The sequence below is a fragment of the Fukomys damarensis genome, unplaced genomic scaffold (assembly GCF_012274545.1).
Source record: "Fukomys damarensis isolate Sample0158 unplaced genomic scaffold, DMR_v1.0_HiC HiC_scaffold_39, whole genome shotgun sequence".
NCBI classification, from domain to species: domain Eukaryota; kingdom Metazoa; phylum Chordata; class Mammalia; order Rodentia; family Bathyergidae; genus Fukomys; species Fukomys damarensis.
The window spans coordinates 103,762,070-103,784,711 of NW_022900951.1; positions in this window are offsets into that span (position 1 = coordinate 103,762,070).

Sequence of the window (22,642 nt, forward strand, 5' to 3'; positions counted from 1 at the left end):
CACACATATATATGATATACACATATACAAAATATGTATCAAAAATTGATCTTTGGTGAAGAATATGACATAAAAATATAAAGAGAGAGAGTAATAAACAGCACAAGATTTAATTGTCTGTTTCTTATGCTACTGCAAGATCCATGGTTACTTCCAATTATTCCACAACAGTGAAAGATAGCATTTGGTCTCACTTGCAGTGATTCAAATGTAAGTAATGTGTATGCGTGTGTAAGCTTGTAATATTTTCAAAGTAGCTTTAAATATCTCAAAAGACATTTTTTCAAGTTTATTTTGAACTAAAACATCGCAACATAAAAATTGCACAAATTAATGATGTTCCATGTAGTGTTTTGACATACGCATACAATGTACAGTGTCTAAATTAGGTAAAATAGATCTATCTCCTCAAATATTTAACATTTTCATGGTAAAATTCTTTCAAATTCTTTTAGATTGTCTTACACTTTTAGTTATGTTCAGTACCTCATCTTACTTGATAATATCACATCATAAATTCTTACCCTTATCTAACTGTAACTTTGATAGATTGATCAATTAATATTTCCCCACCTCGCTTAACTGTCAGATGTTGTAATAGATTACTGGTTATCTTGAAGATTAATTATCATAAAAGACAATTTAGCCATCTCTTGGGTGTACCTATTTCACCATATGAAACTCAGCATCTGGTTTCCATATTTCTGCAGTCTCCGTCAGTATGAAGGTTTTCATAATATGCTACCCCTTGACCTTGGACCACCCAGTCTCCAGGACCAAGAGTCAAATATACTTTTTTATATAAATTAGCCTCTATATGGTACTCATTTATAACAAGGGGCAAAATATTAGACAGAAGTATTGCTGGATTTTTGGCATTTGTATTTTTAAATTTTTTGAGGAAACTCCAAAACTTTTCTCATAGTGGTTGACTTATTTTACATTACCACCAATAATGCACAAATGTTCTGATTTCAATGTGTCTTGACCAGTATATGTTATTTTCTCTTCTGATAATAATGGTCAAGCTATGGTATAATAAAAAATATATCAATATTTCAGCCCTTGAGTGCACTGAACATGGACTGAAATCTCTGAAACTGGGAGCCACAATAAACCTCTCTTCCTTTAAAATTTGGATGTCCAGCATTTTATTCTAGCATTTTGTTCCACATTTTGTCCCAGCAGCAAAAGAATGTTGAATATGGGATTATTAGGAAAGAGAGAGAAGAACTGAGGGTAGGAAAGAAAAGGTACAGAAAGTGGGAAATGTGCAAATTATTAAAACGTGTAAAGGAAATGTTACAGTGAAAACTGTTAATTTATATAATTAACAAACTATTTTAATGAATACTTAAATTTGTTAGTGAATTTTTTAAATGTTTGCCTTTATATTTACCATGTATATTGGTATTAGACTTGTATCTTATTCTCCCTCAGCTCTGGCATCAAGATAATGCTAGCCCTTTAAAACCTGAAAAAAATAATACCTCTTTTCAAATTTTGTTGGATTTAAAGAATTGTATTAACTCTTCTTCAAATGTTTGATAGAATTTTGTAAAGATGACATCTGGTATTAGTTTTGGATTTATCAGGATCTTTTTAATTAGTGATTCAATGCCCTTTCTAGTTACAGATTTGTTCAGATTTTGTCTCTTCATGATTCAGTCTTAATAGATTTATGATTCTAGGAGTTTATGAATTTCTTCTAGGTTATAAAATTCATTCATCTATCTGTGTTCATAGATTTATATGCCTTCCTGTGTTATCAATTGTAATGTCTCCTCTTCCATATATGATTTTATTTACTTGGATCTTTTCTCTTTTTTTGTCAGATAGCCTAGCTAAATATCTACCATTTTTACATTTCAATTGCCAGTTTGTTAAAAATTTCCATTGTTTTCTTAATCTCTGTACCATTTGTTTATGCTCTGATCTTTGTTTATTACTTCTACTGAACTTGGGTTCACTTTGTTCTTTTTCATTTTAGTTTATTCATATACAGTTATGTATATCTTGGTACTCAACTACTATGAAGAGTGATGAATCTGATACTCAACACATCTTTTTGATTTTTAAAAAGCTTTATTTACAACAAATTGTACACATTGGAAGTTAATACTTTAACAAGCTTGGACCTGTTTACACACACACACACACGCACACACACACACACATATAAATTTCACCATAATCATTTGATATTCAACACATTTGACTCAAAAAGTTTGTCCCAGTATTTCTGTTTTGTTTGGAAGGAAACATACCAACTTGCATATGTCAGTGCCATTGCCACATAACTTCCTATCCTTTCAAATCAAAACATTTGATTTCACTTCTAGTTTTGGGTACTCTTTGGGTCTCTTGTAGTCAATCTCCTACTATTATTGTTTGTTATCTATTTCTCCTTCCGTTGTATCAAAGAATGCTCTATATGCTAGTGTCATGGTACCTAAAATTGTTATATCTTACTGTCCTTTACATTTTAAACAGTGTATAACTTTTTTCCCTTTCTTTTGGCAGGTTTTAAGATAAAGTAAGTTTTCTAACAATTTTTTTCAATGGAATATATTTTCCTTACATTTTTTTTCTCACTTAAGTATATCCTTGTAGGTTAAAATGAATTTTTTTGAATGCAGTACATTCTTATATTTTGTATTTATTTTCATCCTTTAAGCAATTATATGTTCTTTGATTAGAGAGTTTCATTGATTTAAAATTAAAGTAATTATTTATAAGAACTTACCTATCATTTTGTAAATATTTTCTACGTTAGGTAGCCTCTCCTGTTCTTTTCCTCTCTTTTTGTTTTTTTTTTTAATTAATTTTATTGTTACATTTAAGGAATACAATATAATGACATTCATTATTGAAAATTTGCATCTTTGCATAATCCATCTTGGTTCTTATTTTTTCCCCATTCCCCTGACCTCACTCATGCCCTCCACTCCTCCCTAACTTTCATTTATTCATTTTTTTTCATTCTATATAATTTGTTGATGTCTTGAAGTTACAAAGACATTTTAATGATAATGTGATACACACATTTTTAATGAATGACTCATCACTTTTTTTAAGTCATATCATACAAACATAGTAGTCCTCAAACCTTAGCCCACTGACCACAATAAAATTGCATCATATAACTATTCTAATAATAGATAAGGCCCCACTTTGGGAAGGGATAATATTTCATGGTTACAAGGAAAGAATGCTGAAGAGTCTGAAGATACAGGACTTTCTGTGTTTCCCCATTCAGTCTTAGAGCATTAGATTTGCAATGAAGATGACATACAAATCCAGAACAGGGTTTGAAAATAATTGGCACACCCAGCGAGAGCATAGAAAATCTACATCCCATTTCCCATACCTCCTGTCAAGTAAATTAATTAAGCCTAAGGAGTGTGCTATGGAAACCCTGACTTGAAGCCAGCAGTTCAAAACACAGAACAAACCAAGTCTTGTAACTGGAATCTGAAATGGGGAAATGACAGTGAGTTTTTGGACTTGAACCCTCAAACTGTGGTGCCTGATGGTATTTCCAGGTAGATAGTATCAAAAATATTGAGAGAAATACAGCTGATGTCTGCTGGCAGACTGATCAGTTGCTGGCTGGATGGAGAAAATCCCCACACATTTTGGGATTAAAAAATTTTTTCAGGGTGATTGTTGTGGTGTGATGTCAGAAAAAATACAGATAATTATTTTTTCTCACTGTCCTTTCTCATTTTCTTTTGGATGCTTTCTACAGTTTTTGTTTGTTTTGCAATTGCAATGAAGCTTATAAATAAGATCCATGCACTTGCAAGGCAGGCAGTGGAACCACTGCACTAAATCCCAGGCCCTTGTGGAATTTTTTTTTCAAAATTTCAATTCTTAATTGCATGACATTCTACTGCTGTCACAAATTTTGTCTTTTAGGTCACGAGTCCATTAAAATGTTTTAATATAGTATTTCATGCTGTTGGTTTTTAACTTTTATATCAGAATGATAATTAATATATGCACCACTACTTCAGTATTACAGCAAACTGTATTTGCCTATATCATGAGAATCCAACCTTTTGGCTTACCTGGAATGCATAGAGAAAAGAGAAATTTTCCTGGGCCATATAAAAATATGTAATGTAGTCGGGCATGGTGGCTCACGCCTGTAATCCCAGCACTCAGAAGGCTGAGGCAGGAGGATGGCTGTGAGTTCGAGGCCAGCCTGGGCTACATAGTGAGTTCCAGGTCAGTCTCAACTGCATAGTGAGACCCTGTCTCAAAAAAATGTAAAAATTTGTAATGTAGTTAATGTACATAAATAACAAAAAATCATTTTTAATATTTTTACCTTTTAGATTATTTTACAAAATAGCACTATGCCAAGGTTAATAATTAAATAGGAAGTTTTACATATCTGCTTAATAGCAATGCCTGCCTTCACAGGCATACACAAGTGTAGCAAGGTCTAATCATTGCTGGTAATAGTTAACTCTGACTCACCAAGTTACACATATGTAGTGTCTGATACATAGAGAGGTCTTGATTTTACTTCTGTGTGTGATGGGTATGAGAGGCAGAGTTGGCACTGTACTGTGACCATCCCCTTCATCTCCTGCTCAATATATACTCCAGCTTTGCACAATAGAGTCATGAAAATATACAGCTACAATCCTCTCAATACAACTAAGGGAAGTCCCTTGATCATTTCCTGTCAGACAGGTCTAGTGGGGATAATTCCCTCAACTTTTGTTTGTTTGAGATGTTCTCTAAGCCTTCTGTTATTTAGTTTCTCTGGATATGTCATTGTTGGTTGAAAGACTTTTCTTTTTTTTTAGAAATTTGGATCTATTGCACTCTGCCCTTCTAGCCTCCATATTCTCTGCCATGAAGTTCACAACAGTAATTCTCCCTTTTTCATTTACGTTCTTCATTTTCAGCCACATTTAGTCAATTGTGATTTAAAACTTTAAATGTAGCATTTCAGAAATAATTCATGCATAAGTTTGGTATTTCTCTGAAGATTATAGGTGTCTAATGGCTATCAAAATATCTATATAGCCAGGCATGGTGGCACATGCCTGTAATCCCTATACTGTTGGAGGCTGAGACAGAAAGATGACAAGTTCATCCCAGGCTGGGCCACTTAACAACATGCGACACTGTCTCAAATTTAAAAGTTAAACATGGCTGAGGATGTAGTTCAGTTTGAAAGTGCTGGTTTCAAACCCAAGTACTGAAACATATGCTCATGTCATATACCTCATTTCACTTCATCACATAGATATTGTATCAGTTCACATCATCACAGGAAAAAGAAAGAAGAGTGTGTATAGTACAATAAGCTATTTTTAGAGCAAGAGATAGACTACATTTACATAATGTTCCTAGCACTACATTCATTTTTTTCTGTTTTATTATGAGCTACAGTTGCTATCTCAATTTATAAAGAAAACTTATGATAGGTATATATGAACAGAAAGACTATATTAGAGTTTGGTACTATTTGCAATTTCAGCCATTGAGTGAGGATTTTGAAAGATATATCCTGGGCACAAGGAGTTTACTTGATAACAGCTACGTCCAAACAGTGACCTATGGGCTATTTTCCATTTTTAATGGAAGTAATACAAATATAAAAATATAAATAGTTTCATCACATATATACATATATATGTATTACATACATTACACATTTTATATATGGCCCAAAATAATTTTTCCATTAAGTTTATAGGTACATTTAAAGCAAACAATACACTTACATTTATCCTTGGGATCTTGTACCTTTACATGATACATTTTGGTTCTTGTTTTTTCTCCCATCCATGCCCTCCCTTAACCCCCTTTGCCCTTCCCTATTTACAAAAACTTTGTGTCCAATTTTTCATTTTTCCACATTTTTTCTTTTCCCTTATTTCCTTTCCCTTCCCCTTCCCTCTTGTTCTTTAGCCATTTCCTTCCTATTTCACCCTCTTGATTATACCATTTGAACCTTATTTACACTTTTAGATTTTCATACTAGAGAAACTATTTGGTATTTACTTAAGTATGTACTATTTATTTTACTTAAGATTATAACCACAGTGCATCCATTTAGCTATAAATGTTTCTAATTTCTCACTCCTTATGGCTGAGTAGTACTCCATTTTGTAGAAAAACAAATTCTTCTTTATCCAGTCTCCAGTTGATGGGCATTTGAGTTGTTTCCAAGTTTTAACTATTACTAACTATGCCATTATAAACATGGGTACACATATATCCCTGTGGTATGATTATTTTAATTCTTTGGAAAGATATCAGGCAGAGGGAAACCTGGGTCAAGTGGAACCCTCTAACCCTAGTTCTTTAAGGTATCTCCATATTGATTTCCACAGTGGTTTCACCAATCTGTGCTACCACCAATAATGGAGAAGGGTTCCTTTCACCCCACAGCCCAACCAAACTTTGTTATTTGATTTCTTGAAAGCAGCCATTCTTTCTGGAGTAAGGTTTAATCTCAGTGATGTGTACATCTGAGTCTCTTGAATGAAAAGTGATGTTAAACATTTTTCATGTATTTATTTGATGCTTTCACTTCTTTGAGAAATGTCTGTTCATTTCAGATGCCCATTTTTGAATAGGGTCGTTGTATTTGGGAGGTCTGATTTTTGGAGTTCTTTATATATTCTAGGTAGTAGTCCATTGTCCAAGAAGTCGATGGTGAATTTTTTTTCCTGACATTGTAGGTTGTCTTTTAGATCTGTAAGTGATTTATCTTGCACTGTAAAAACTTTTTAATACAATGAGATCCAAGTCGTTGATTCATAGAGTCTTCTCCTATGCCAATGTTTTTGCGAGTTCCACCTAATTTACTTACCAGTAAATTTAGTGTTTCTGTTTTGGTATTCAGATCTATAATCCACTTGAATTTTAGTTTAGTGCATGGTGAAAGATAGGGATCTAGTTTTAATCTTTGGCAAGTTAAAAGCTAGTTTCTCCAATACCATTTATTAAAGAGGCTATCATTTCTCCAGTGAGGGTGTTTGGCTCCTTTGTCAAGGATGAGGTAACTGAGTATGTCTGCTGTTGTTTCTGCATCTTCTAATCTATTCCATTGATCCTCAGGTCTTCTTCTTTGCCAGTACTATGCTGTTTTTATCACAATGGCTCAGTAGTACAGCTACAAGTTGGGAATTGCGATACCTTCTGCTATGCCTCTTTTGGCCAGAATGGGTTTTGCTATTCTGGGTCTCTACTGGTTCCAAATGAATTTTTGGATTTTTTCTCAAGTTTTATGAAATATACTGTTGGAATTTCAATCGAGATTGCATTAAATTTGCATAGAAGTTTTGGAAGTTTGGCCATTTTCACTATGTTGCTTTTTCTTCCTCCCCAGGAGCAAGGGAAGTCTTTCCATCTTCTTATATCCTCTTCTATCTCTTTTTTTCAGAGTGCTGTAATTTTCAGTGCAAAGTTCTTTTGTCTCCTTTGTTAAAATGACTCTCAGATATTTCATTATTCAGCTACCCTACTGTATCTTTCAATTAATATGTCTTTTGGCCTATTTTTTGGGTCTTCTTTGTAGTGTATCAAATCATTAGCAAATAGTGACAATTTAACTTCTTCCTTACTTATCTTTATTCCTTTTATTTCTTACTCTTGTCTAATTGCTGTAGCTAATAGGTCTAGATCTATATTGAACAGGGGTGGTGATAGTGGACATTGTTGTATTGTTCCTTATTTTATCAAGAAGGTTTTCATTTTTTGACCATTTAGAATGGTATTGGCCATTGGTTTTTCACAGATAGCCTTTTTCAGGATGAGATAAAGACCATCTATTCCAATTTTTGATCAGGTTTTTATCATGAATGGGTGTTGGATTTTGTCAAATAGTTTTCTGCATCTATTAAGATAATCATAAGGTTTTTGTCCTTGACTCTGTTGATATAATGTATTACATTTATTGATTTACTTATGTTGAACCATCCTTGCATCCTTGGGATAAATTCAACTTAGACAGGGTGTATGATCTTCTGTATTCTATTTGCAAGTATCTTATTGAGGATTTTTGCATCCACATTCATTAGGGAGATTGGGCTGTGGTTTTCTTTTTTGGTTGGGGCTTTCCCTGGTTCTGGAATCAAAGTAATACTTGCTTCCAGGAATTTATTTGGAAGTATTATTTCCCTTTCAATTTCATTGAAAAGTTTAAAGAGTGGTGTTGATAGTTTTTCTCTAAATGTCTTGTCAAATTCGGCAGTGAAGACATCAGGACCTGTGCTTTTCTTTGTTGGTAATGTTTTAATTACATTTTCATTTTCATTTATATGTAATTGGTGCATTTAGACTTTTTATATATTCTTTGCTCAAATTTGGAAGTTCATATGTATCTAGGAATCTGTACATTTCTTCTATGTTTTCCATTTTTTTAGAGTACAAATTTTCAAAGTAGATATTGATGATCCTCTGGATTTCTCCTGGATCTGTTGTGACTTCACCTTTTTCATTCCTAATAGCTTAAATTTGAGCCTTTTCTTTCTTTTTTTTTTTTACATAAGGTTGGCTAAGGGTTTATCAGTTATATTTCTCTCAAAAAAACTTCTTCAATTCATTGATTTTTTTGTATAGTTCTCTTAGACACCATTGCATTAATTTCTGTTCTGATCTTTATAATGTCCTCCCTTGTATGAACTTTTAGTTTGTCTTGCTCTTCCTTTTCTAGAAGATTAAGGTTAAGCATTATGGTGTTTAGCGCTCACTGTGTTTTCCTGGTATGGGCATTTAGTGCTATGAATTTCCCCAGTAGAACTGCTTTCATTGTGTCCCATAGATTCCTGTGTATTGCATTGGCATTATCATTTAATTGTAGAAACTGTCTACTTTTAAAATTTCCTCTGTGACCCAATGGTTGTTCAGCAGGGTGTTATTTAATTTCCACGTGTTTATGAAATTCTTGTGGTTTTTTTAGGCTAAAGATCTCCAGTTTAATTGCACTATGGCCTGATAATATACAGGGCATAATTTAAATTCCTTTGCATTTACTTAAGCATGTTCTATGAGCTCGCATTTGGTCTATTTTGGAGAATTACCTGTGTGCAGCTAAAAAGGATGTGTATTCTGTTTTGTGATTGTAAGACTCTCTAGACATCTACTAAGTCCATTTGTTCTAAGAATTGGTTTAGTTATGTTATTTTGTTGTTGATTTTTTGTCTAGATGATCTGTCTATTTGTGTCAGTGGAGTATTGAGGTGCCCCACTACAGTTGTATTAGTGCTTATTTTATTTTTCACATCCATTAATATTTGCTTTGTATAGTTGCGGGGATTAGTATTCAGTGCATATATATTTATGATTGTCATTTCTTCCTCTTTAGTTTTCCATTTACAGGGATGTAGTGACTTTCTTTGTCTCTCTTAATTAGTTTTGGTTTGCAATCTATTGTTTATGCAAATAAGTTAGCTACTCCTCTTTTTAGCAGGCTCCTGTCGCATGAAGAAGTTTTCCATCATCTTACTCTCAGTCTGTGAATTTCTTTGTGAATTAAGTGGGTTCCTTGTATACAGAACATTGTTGGATTTTGCTTCTTAATCCAATCTGCCAAGACTTTCTTTTGATTGGTGAATTGAGGCCATTAACATTGATTGTTATAACTGCTATGTATTAACTTTTAATTGTCATGTTATTTTCCTGTTGTTGGTTCTTTTGTATTTTATTTTTCCCTCTCTTCCTTTAATTTCTTCCTTTGCCTGTTATATTTTCTCTCTTGGCCTTTGTGGAGTTGTGGTCTTCATTTTCTTTTTCCAGGATATTGTTTAGAATTGTTTGGTGTTCATGAAATTTCTCAGTTGTTCTTTGTCATGGAAGTGTCTTGTTTAACCATCAATTTTGAAAGACAGTTTTGCAGGATACATCAGTCTAGGTTGGAGGTTGTTTTCTTTTAGGACTTGAAATACCTCACTCCAGGCTCTGCTTCAATTTAGGCTTTCTGTTGAAAAGTTTGCTGTGATTCTGATGGGCTTCTCTTTGCATGTGATTTGTTTCTTTTCTCTAATTGCTTGCAGCATTTTGTTCTTCCTTTGGGTTTCCAGGATATTGATTATTATGGCTTGGAGTCCTATAAGCCTCACTTGTTTTTTTGTTTAATTATTCCCGTCCCTTTGGGAAGTTTTCATTAATACTGTGAACTTTTTATGTCATTTGAACTTTTCCAGCTACTTCATGGATTCCTATCAGTCTTATTTTATTCTTCATTTATCATCAAAGAGTTGTTGCATTGTTGTCTCATGATCCCTTACTGTTTTTAAGAAATTTCTCTTCTTAGGGTCACTGACCACAATCCTATCTTCTGTACCAGAAATTCTATCTTCACATTCATTCATCCTGCTGTGAATGGTTTCTATAGAGTTTTTAATCTGAATATCAACTTGAATCAGCTTCGTGGATTCCATTTCTCTCCTATGCTGGGCATTCATGATTTCTGCCATGGTCCTGAGCTTATCTATTTTTTATCAGTTTCTGTCCTAGAGCCTCTAATCATGTCTTTCATTTTTCTAACCATCTTTGTGATTATCTGAGAAAATATTTCTGTTTTGAATTTTTCTAGCGCCTCATTTATTTATTTATTTATTTATTTAATTTCCTGTGCTATCACTTCAGGGTGTCCAGATGTTTGACTGTCAGACTTTTCCACCTCATTTCTCCCAGAGTTTACCTTTAGTGAGGTGGAAGTCTGTGTTTGTGTCTTGTTTAAATGCCTTCTCATTTCTAATTTTGTTGTTGGTCCTGTCCTTTGTTTAATTCCTAGGTTAATACTTCATTCTTCCAGATATAGCTGGTCTTTAGGTTTTGAGTCTCTAATGTCTCTGAGACAATCTCATTTTCATTATACCAGGGGGCACAACTTATTAAATCAATTACAACACCTTATCCCAAGTGACATAATCAGCAACACAATACCCGCAAGAAGAGCTTAGAAAATGACAATTTGTGATAGTTTTTAATCTATCACCTTTAACTGTGTGAAATAAATCAATTTCTAGGACCAGCCCAGTATATATTTACAGTGAATAAACTCTTCAATATAGCAACTTTACCCTTCAGGATGGGGATTTAGAAGGAGTTGGGGAGGAAGGCATAGGTAGGATAGAGAAAGATTTGAAGTGAGGTCAGAGGACACAGGACGATCACACTAAGTCTAGAGAGCTGTTGAAGAGAAGGGTGGAAATAACAAAATATACCCAAGAACAGGACAAACTAAGAGCAATAGGGAGGTTAGAGACTGTACTCATGTCCTTTGAAAACTAAAAGCAATTGAGAGAATGAAAAAGAGAAAAAAAGGAAAAAAAAAAGAAAAGAAATTTGAATTATGATAGGAAAAGGAACAAAAAGGGAGAGTAACAGAGATTAAGGTGAGATAGAGTGAGAGAGAGAAAGAATAGAAGATAAGAAAAAGAAGATTTAAAAAGGAAAAATGATAAATGAAAATATAGGAAAATTTTTAATGATTGAATAGAAAAATATAACTTTGAAAATAAAAAATACAAATAGCAATTGTGTCTCCTTCAGGGTTTTCCTCTGTTGACACAATAGACAGTGTGGGCAGGAGTGTGCAGGTCTAAGTTAATTAGCTTCAGCAAGCCAGCAGCTGTCTCTTGAAATTCAGGCTTATTTTTGTGTCAAGGCATAAGTTGAGATTTCTGACGTCCTGCTGGGTTGAACTCTGCAAGATTCTACTGCAGGTTCCATCTGTCTTTCCTCTGAGGTTAGACTAGTTTCCAATGTGAGGTGCTGCTCCCTCTGACTTACCAACTATGGTGGCTTGATGTGAATTTATCACAGATTTTCTTCAGTTTTCCAGTGGGTTCAAATTTTCATCTAGGAGCCTTAGAGAGGCCTTCTTTCTCTTGTTTGCATAGGAGAGTGGGGGCAGGAACATCACTGTGTTGGCTCCTGCACAGTTGTGCTCCTCTGGCATGCTCGACTGAAAGTCCAGTCCTTCCAAAGGTTTGGGAGCTGCTGCTGGTCTCCTCTGGTGCACTGGTTTCAAGGGCTGGGCCTACCAGAGGATCAGCTGCCTCTGTGTGTCTCCTTAGGTATGCTGTTTCCAAGGAACTGGCCTACCAGAGGGTCAGGATCAGCTGCTGGTCTCCTCTGGCATTCTAGGCTGAAGGGGTGGGCCTACCCACCCAAAATAATTTAACTTAAATCAATGCAGCCCAGATAAATGAAATGTTTGGACATGACTGCTGCCTCCTTGTAGTCTTATGAGAGCTTACTTGTGTGAGAGAAGTTGCATTCTTTTGCTGTTTGAAAATTTCTTTGCCATTAAACTGTTTGTTGTCTTGGTTTGTTTAAACTCTATTCATCACTAGCCTTCTTAAATATGAATATTCATTTCTTGCACAGATTTGGAAAGTTCTCAGCAATTATTTCTTTACATAAATTGCTTCCCTTTTTCCTTTTATTTTTTCCTGACATATCGGTAGCACACTGATTGTTTGATCTTACGGAATCCCAAAAATCTCTTAGATTTTCTTCACTAGTTCATTCATATTCATCTCCTCTCTGTCTCTCTTGGGCTCTCTCTATCTCTTCCTCTGGCTGAATTATTTGAAGTGATCTCTTTTTGACATTATCAATTTTTTCCTCTACTTTATTGAAGTCTACTGTTGAAACTCTAGAATATACTTTTCAGTACAATTATTATAGTCTTCAACTCCAAAACTTATTTTCTTTTTATAATTTCCATTTCTTTATAATATTCTACTTGTGTTAATGTATTATATCTCAATGAGCATGTTTAGTATAGTTATTTTTAATTATTTGTTAGATAATTGATATGACTCCATTTGATTATCATAGATATCTTTGTTTCATAGATTGCAGCATTTTTTCCTTTCTTCATATTTTGTAACTCTCTGTTGGGGTGCTCACTTTGAAAACCAGTTACTTCTCCCAGTAATTGATGACTGCCTTTGTGCAGGGAAAGTCATTTATCATACATCCTTATTACAAACTTTAAGCCTTAGATCTTCTGTGTGTATGTATTCTCTTGAATTGTACTTGTCGATACACAGGTTGAAGAATTCGCCACTTTCTTTTCATAGGCATTTCTGTGCTCTCCCTTCTTCTGTTTTCTGTCTGTAGAACAGAACTATCTCTGAAACTGCTGCAAGCTACCTTGTCAATACTGAGAGTTGGATGAGATGGAAAATAATACTACAGTCAGTTCACCAAAACCCTAAAATGTTAGGCAAGTGCTCCGCTCTTGCTTGCAACCCATAGAATATAGGCCACCATGTTGTACTGGCCTCAATCCCCTGCATCATAGGTCCTCAGAAGCACCAGCAAGAAAACAGATATTTTCGTGTTCTCAGTTGCCCTCTTGCATCGAGAGCATGTCCTATCAGTAACCTGAATCAGATGAGACTGAAATTCAACCAAGTAGCCCCAATATCATACAAAGAAGCTATAACTTTGGTTTCTTTCCCACCTCAGAGAGAAACACTGTGCTGGGGACTTTCTACCACTTTTTTCAGGATAGTAAGGGAATGGACTTTGGCAAGTAATGTATGGCAGACAAACCAACCTCTGTTGTTCTTACTAGACAAAACTTGTCTGGTGCTTCCATCAGCACTTTGATTCAAGTAAGAAAGAAGCCAATGTTTCTACAGTAAACCCCTGAAAAGTAAGGAAGTTGGCAATGGATTCCTATCTTCTCTTATTTTTTCTTAAAGGTTTCTTCCAAATTATGCCACGTAAGTTGAAAGAAGGGACAATGTTGATTGACTTGCCACATTTTTTTACCAGCTTCCTTGTACCTGATTTTGCATACTTCTGTGTTTCAAGAATATCTTGACTTATTTCTCAATTTCTCAAAGAAGAAACCAGTCAGTGCATTTTTATTAATACAATGCCTTTGTAAGGAAAATGAAGTTGTTCCTACTCTATCATCTCATTTGTAATATTTGTTTAAATTGTAGACTTACTGTTATATCTCTTGAAAATGAAAAAAATCTGAACTGAAATCTAAGAAGCTAAAGTTTGGTTAATGGCTTTAATGAGTACAATACTTTTATCTGTAATAAAAAAGAAAGGAAATATAAATATATGTCAGGCTGACATTCTTACCTAAATAAAAAGCCAGAACCATTGATTTTCTTCTCCTTGACATTTTCAAAACAAAATTAACTTTCATTCTGTAAAGCAATTCCCTGGACTGTTTTGTATCATCATCAAAATATCCCCTTCCTCTCACTGGCATTTCTTTTTTTCTTTTTTTTTGGGGGGGAGTACAGGGGATCAAACTTGGAAGCTTCTGCTTGCAAGGCAGAAGGCAGAACCACTGAACTAAATCTCCACCTTACTGGCATTTCTTGAACTGATGTCCTCCTCACTGTGTTAGTAACTCAACAGAAAGTAAAGACTTTAATATTTTTGCTTTAACAATGAAAAATTAAATATTTTAACTTTGTAACCCTTAGTAACCAATTGCACATTTGGTCAAGCAAACAGATTTTTAAGAAAATTATTTATTTTAAAAGAATACATTGAAATGTAATCATTTTAAAATTATTATTTCATTGTTTAAATTTTAATGTATGCATTGCGATGTAATTAAATGTAGCATATGAATCTAATTTATACGAAGATGCACATATATTGGCAATGTGTGCTCAAAGATTATTTTTCCATATTTTATTAGTATATATTGATTGTCTACAGGTTAACACGTTTCATTTTGGCAGATTTGTATATGCTCTTAACATATTTTAATCATTTCCATCCATCATCCATCTTGCTTCCCCTTTCCCTTTAGATTCACATGGTTTTGGGGAAGTTCAAAACGTATAATGTATTTTGTTCTTATTTATGGCCCATTTTACCCACCCTACTAACCTGCATTTTTAAAGTCATATAAAATTCTGGGGAATACCAAAGCATATATATTCATTTTACAAGACTCAGCAATGGCCTATTTTATTGAAGATCTATGATGCTTAGAAATTTAAAAACAACTAGCAAGTTGACTAACAAATATTTTCTACAGTGAAATGCAAACATAAACTTATTTTTTGGTAAACTGAGAAATGAAGAAGTTCCATGTTGAACTCCAATTTCTTTCACATAAACATTCACAAAAATATTGTATTTACCATTCTACTCAGATAATTGTAGGTATCTAACTCAAATTTCCAACTTCAATCTTCCTAAATCTTTTACAACTGTTTTTCTTTATTCATTTATACCTACTATTTCAAGTGAAGAAAACTGGCTTTTTAAAACACCAAACAAGCCATGTTGAGCCTTTAAAAATATATATGTTTGGGGTTTTGCAATTGTTCACAGTAGAAAAGTATCTTCATGGTAGAAAGTGAGGAAAATGAAGTCTTTACAGAAAAAAATAAATATTGCCAAAAAGCTATGATCTTGAAATAGACAATATTATCATTTTTATTTAAATCATTGCATTTTTTAATGGACATACTACATTTGCAGAAAATGAGTATCCCAATTTTTGAAAAAGGTGTTATATAAAAGCTAGTATCTTATATTTTCTAAAATATTATAGATTCTGAAAATTCATTGTTATTTGAAATATCATTTGAAAATATTTTAAATATTAAAAAATATGCCATTTGTGACTACATCATAATTTATTTATTTCCCTAAAGTTTAACATTTAGAATCATTACAGTACTTTATTATTAGGATTATCATTACAAATAACTATTTTTACATCTATTCTTACATCTCTAATTATAGTCTTACTTAAATTAATAAAGTTTAATTGTAACTTTAATGGTATGAATTACAGTCTTTAAATAATTATTATGGCCACAATTCTCTACAGAATCAACTTATCATTTTATACTCCACCATCAATGGAATGCTTCAGCTACTGAATTATTGATAACAACTACTATAAGTTTAATGTTTTTTTCAGTTTCAAAGATGACTGAATTTAATTTATATTTTGATATCTAGTGCAGATTCAAAAATAAAGTTGAAAAAAGATACATGTTTATTGCCATGTGTACTTCACTTGTGGGGTTTAATGTTTATATTATTAATCTACAGTACATTCATATTGATAAGATCACTTATTTATTCATACACAAAGGTTTTCTCTACCTTATGCATATCAAGTCTTTATCAAATATTTTTAAATCCATTTTGGAAATTTTATTTTGTTTTTAATATATTTCTAATGAATGTTTATGAGTTTTTAAAATATATTTGAAAGTTTCTTTGACATCATTGAAATACTTATCATTTTTATTCTAATTCATTAATAATACTCTTTTCTCATAATACATTTTATTTTTAGTGATGCAGTTTAGCTTTTCCATTGAATGGTAATCAGTTTTCTAAGTATTACTTATTGGAAAATCTTTCCCTCTGTGCTTTTTTAATATATTTCTTCTTTTGCTAGTTAAGAAAATAGTATATTCTGCACCTTGATTTGAAGTGAAAGATTATCCTTAGACTCTATACATGTGTGCACATTTAGTATTTCTTCTTTGACACATTGACTATATCTATTGTGTTGTGCTGTGACACCACTGAAATTAACTTGCTTTTGTAACCCATTTTACTAAATAGGTTATATTTTCCTTTCTATATTCTCATCTCTATGAGAATTCTTGGCAGTTTTCATTCAGTTATATTTCAAGATTATCCATGAATCACTTCAGAATGCAACAAAACAACTTCAGAATGTAACAAAGGTTTTAAATAATATTACATAAAACTTGTGCATTGTTTTGAATTGGATTAATGACTCAAGTTTAGCCCTTCCATTCATAGGTGTAATAAACATTTTGATGTATTCAAATGTTCTTTTATTCCTTTTATAATATTTTGTTGTGTTTTTATTTATATACTCCCTATTATTTAAAATTTAAAAGAAATATGCAGAACAAAAGATCATAAATATATATTGTAAATATGAATTTATACAAGAACATATGCATAATTATGCATAGAATTATAATATATATAATATATTTTGGCATTTACTTAATTCAGTAAAATGTTTCAATTATTTTCTTTGGTGTATGTATAAACAGTACTATTTGCATATAATTATCATTATGCCTTATTCGTCTAAACAGTTGTATATCTTTAATATTTTTACTTTCCTTCTTAATAGATAATAACTTACAGATTACTATTTAAAAAACATGTTCCTAATGAACAAGTCTGGGTTATCTCATTCTTTAATAGGAATGCCTCAGTTTTTAATATGATGTTGGATTTGTAGTAGTATTTATCATGCATTCTTCTATTTTCTATCATTTCATGTGAGTATTATTTATTTATACAATCAAATTAAACTATCAGGATCTCATGTTTTTTTGTTTGTTTGTTTGCTTGTTTGTTTTGTGGTACCGGGGATTGAACTCAGGTCCTTGCACTCGCGAGGCAGGCCACTGAACTGCTGATCTAATCCCCAGCTGTCTCATATGTTTTTAATTGTACTGAGAGCTTTATATAAAAAACTCAAAAACTTATATCATGCAGAAATAAAATAATGATAAAAAATAGGCAATGAAAATGAATAAATACCTCTCAGAAGAATTATATTTGGCAAATAAATACATGGAAATATGTTCACCATCACTGGCTATTAGAGAAATGCAAATGTAAACAACATTGAGATGCCAACTTACTCCAGAAAGAATGATTAGCATCAAGAAGTCAAATGATAATAAATGCTAAAGAGGCTACAGGGAAAGAGGAAGCTCTTTTACATTGTTGATGGGAATATAAATTAGTAAAACCCCTATGATAGTCAGTATAGAGATTCCTGAAAAAATGAAAACTAGAAATTTCATTTGACCTGGCTATTCTCATTGTAGGAATCTTCCCAAAAGAGTAAAAGATATATTGCAGTAATATATACATATCCATATATATAGCTACACAATTCATAACAGCTAAATCTTGGAAGCAGCCTATATGTCCATCAACAGATGAGTAGATTAAGAAACTGGAATATGTACACAATAGAGTGTTATTCTGATATCAAGAAGAATGAACCTGAGTCATTTGTAGGAAAATGGATGCATTTTGAGACCATAATGTCAAGTGAAATAAATAAGACACATAAGCTTAAAAATTATAGTTCTTCTTATGTGAGAAATGACAACAATAAATAAATACAAAATCAATGACAATAGGAAATTGGGAAATAGATCTTTTTTCAACTTGGAAGGGGCCCTAGAGCTTAAGGGAAGGGGGGAAAGGAGAGGAAGGAAAAATGATAAGAAATAGAGCTACATTTAAGGATATTACTCTAGAATGTTCTCTTTCCAGATGATGATTAAGAGGCTAATAGAAAAAATGGTGCCAGGTAACACAGCAGCAACAGAACTTTGCTGTTGTCTGGATATTATTCTTTTCATTTTTTTTAATGGAATGTGCTGAATGTCTATAATTTTGTTCAGATGACTGCAGAACCTGGAAAAGCTGTTGCTGCTATCGATGCATAACATACTATTATTAGTCTATACACACACACACACACACACACACACACACACATATAAATTGAATTTTGGGAAACTTTAATGGTGCTGCCAACTTTGGAAAAAGTCATCCCAATTTACTGTGTTGACTTGGCATTGTACCGAAATGGACAACCATATTGGTCTAGAAATGTTAATTTATTTTTATTTTTATTTTTTATTTTTTTCCATGTGTACAGGGGTAACACATCATACTAAATATGTAAGGTCATATCTACATGGCTTTGATTACAGAAACTAATAAAGTATTCTCTAAATAATGAAAAAAGAATAAGATAAGACTATAAGAGCGAGAAGCAATTTAAATATGTTCAGGGGCCATTTTCATATCCAGAATTAAGGATTAGTTTTATGTTACATCATTGCCTTTTCTCTTTTACTTTCCTTTTTAGTTTTATTTTAGGATTCCCTATTTTTAATGTTCATACACAGATTTCTTTAACTGAAATACCGAATAGTTTCTTTGGTGTGAAAAACTATAATAGTACACAGGATCCTAATGAGATAATTAATAATGTGAAATAGGAAGTAAAGGGCTAAAGGTGTAGGGAAAGTGGGAAGGGTGGGGGAAAGGTAATAAGGGAGAGGAAAAAGATATGAGAAACTGAAAAAATGGAAATAAAGTGTTTGTAAATGGGGAGGGGAGGAGGGAGGGAAGGGAGGGCAGGGACAAGGGGAAAAAGGAGAATCAAGACCTATTATGTAAAGATACAGAATCCCAATGATGAATGTATGTGTATTGTATACCTAGATTGTACCAATAACCTCAATAAAAAAGAAAAAAAAAAAGAAATACTGAAGTTGTGTTATATACCAATCTCTAATGCAGAATGTAACCATTACAACATGCAAACATATACAAGTGATAGTAACTGTATTGTATACCTAGATTGTACCAATAACCTCAATAAAAAAGAAAAAAAAAAAGAAATACTGAAGTTGTGTTATATACCAATCTCTAATGCAGAATGTAACCATTACAACATGCAAACATATACAAGTGAAATAAAAACTGAAAAAACAAAATTTTAATTAAAAATAAAATAAATGGTGGCTTTTTTATGAACACACCTGTTCAGGAGGGCAAGTTTTTCATATATTTTGTTCAATTATTTCTACTACTGATACCTAAAGTTCTTACGTTTCATTTGTATTTTTAGTCTATGATGTTACTCTGAATACTTCAGTCTGTTTCTCCTTTCTCCCATATTTTTTATAATTTCCACAAATTAAACATTTTAGTGTATTTTACATATTACTAATTTGCTCTTTACTAAATCTATATTATGTTTAATTTTGTTGTTTTATTGAACATTTCCTTTCAAATATTTTTTTTTTCTGTACTGGAGATTGAACTCAGTGGTTTTGCATAAGTAAGATAAGTATTGAAAAATTTTCATGTTTACATTGAATTTTTCATGTGTACATCTTGTTGAATTGTCTGTGCTCATCTCCAAATTGGGATTCCCCTCCTTCAGCCTCCTGAGTAGTGTGAATTACAGGCATTCACATCAGCAAACCTGTCCTTTTGTTTTAAAGTGTGTTGTAATAAAATCTCTGCAAATCCTTTCTTTTTATCTTCTATTTCTCCTTTATTTAGAATGCGTCTTCCTACAGTCTACTGAGGATATTTCATTATTTTTTGTTGTTCTTAGAATGAAAGATTACTAAAAGCACAAAGTTGTGTGAGACTTCATTTCAAGTTTATATATTTTTCATTATGCTGTAATTTTCAAAAGCACTGAACTTTAATGTTTGTTTCTTTATAGATCGTGGAAAACTGTTGAAATTTGTATGGTAGTATTAATTCATCCTCACTGTCATTTATTCTTTTATTTTCATACTAATGGACAAATAATTGTATGTATTTGTGGAGTACAGTGCATCATTTTGATATATAGTTATATTGTATAGTGATTAATTCAAGCTAATTAACAAATTCATCCCCTGAAATACTCATTTTATTGTGGTGGAAAATTTTGAAATCTGTTACCTTATGAGTTTTGAAAAAGCAATGCATTACCATTTATTATGGATGCTAATTGTAAATAGATAAGTAAACATTATTCCTCAGCTCTTATTGAAACTATGTATATAGATGTTACTTACTGTACTTTGATTGATGATCTACTACCGTTTGAAGCGCAGAGCTCTCAATCAATTCTTAATTTAAATCATGCACATTTGCTATTTAAGATAGCAAAGATTCCTGTCCTAATATCTGACTCTGATACTGATGTCACCTCTACAGGAAATATCTCAATAGTCTCCATCACACATGTTCATTAGATTAGTTTTACTCATAGTTTCTGCTTGTGAACATAAAGCTTTGTTCACTTGGATTATACCTCTCAAGATGTTAAAATATTATTGTCTCACTGATGTGTTATTTTCTTGGATTTAGTGTCTCTGATTTCAGGGGAAGAGAAATATGAGAGAAGCAATACTTTGCCCCTGAAAAAATGTGATTCTTGCAGTAGAATGATGATTTTCCAACTGTTACATTCTCCGGGATGTTGTTGAGAGGCAATGATGTCAAAAGATTAAATCTTTCTTTTCTTTGCTTACATAGATTTCTTTCTATTTTCTCTAAAAATAGAGATAACTCTACATATTTTTAAAACTGAGGATACAAATGATCATTAAACATATAAAAAGATAGTAAAATTCAGTAATGAGAATGTAGAGCTAGGGAAATTATAATACACTACAAGTTAGAATTTAAATTGCTAAGCTGACTTTAGAAAACAATTTGATGTTATCTGTGAGAATTGAACCTATGCCAATACTATTAAGCAGAAATTGCTCTCCTTAAGACTATACTAAACAGAATGCATAATGCATACTTATGTTCACCGAAATACATATTTGTTATTTGTGGAAAGATGCTTGTGAAAGACACACATTGAAAGTGATTTAAATGTGTATCAAAAGTACACTAGATAAATAAATTGTGATATACACAAATGTAAAATCATGGTAGGTTAATACAATGGAATATTATGCAACAAAGGAAATAATTGTAGGTATACAAAACATAGTGGATTAATTTAATAGCAAAATAATATAAAGATAAAATAGCACAGTATGTGAATTGGGTGATATAAAGCATAAATAATGAAATTTCAATGTTAGAAGTTAAAAAGTAAGAAAGCATCAAGAAATAAGTTGAGGAGGAAAAATGAAACTCTTTGGAATAGACACAAGAGCTTTTGTCAAGTACTGGTAATGTTCTATTTCTTTACTTTGGTAGTGGAAACACAGATAATTATATTGTAATAATTGAGTAGTTTCTTATGCTGTGTACAGTTTTCATGTGAATGTTATAGTTCACAATAAAAATGTTAAAACAGTATAGGGAACTGCTATTTCTAGATATCCTACTTTATTTTTTGCATGCATCAACAAATTTATTTCTCACAATCTTTTAAAAAAGTAAATAAGGTTTTAGCATGGTAAGCAATTTAAGTCTAAAATGTAATACTAGCAAATATTCTTTGAATCATATTTATTGATTTGAAGAAGTCAATGAATCTTTAAAAAATGAACCGATAAATCTCTAAATTCATTTCCAATAAACTGACAATATTAATGCCATGTGTTTTAAAATCAAATATAGATGCATGAAAGGTTTGATACTGGAGTACTGTTTTAATAGATCATAAATTAGTTTTAGAATTTTACTTGCAGTACTTTGAGTTGTAGGATTGTATTAAAAAAGAGAAACTTAAAATTATAAGTGAAGAGCAAAATAAAAGATGGAGGATAAGAAATATAAAGAGAGACATCTTTCTCAAACAGGAAAGGAATCGAGGTGAAAAGTTGGAGGGAAGGGGATGAAAAAAAGAATTAAGATGTGTTGCATCTCCACACAAGAAATGGAAAATTATACACTACAAAGGTACTAATAAAAATGTAAAAATTGCAAAAGAAAACAAAAACAAAAACAAAAACACAGAATCCAGGAAGCTACATGAGAGAGGGATCCCAATAAAAAGGAGCCGCATGGCCAACTATGGTGGCGTACGCCTGTAATCCCAGCACTCGGGAGGCTGAGGCAGGAGGATCACTGTGAGTGCGAGACCAGCCTGGGCTACATAGTGAGTTCCAGGTCAGTCTCAACTACACAGTGAGACCCTGTT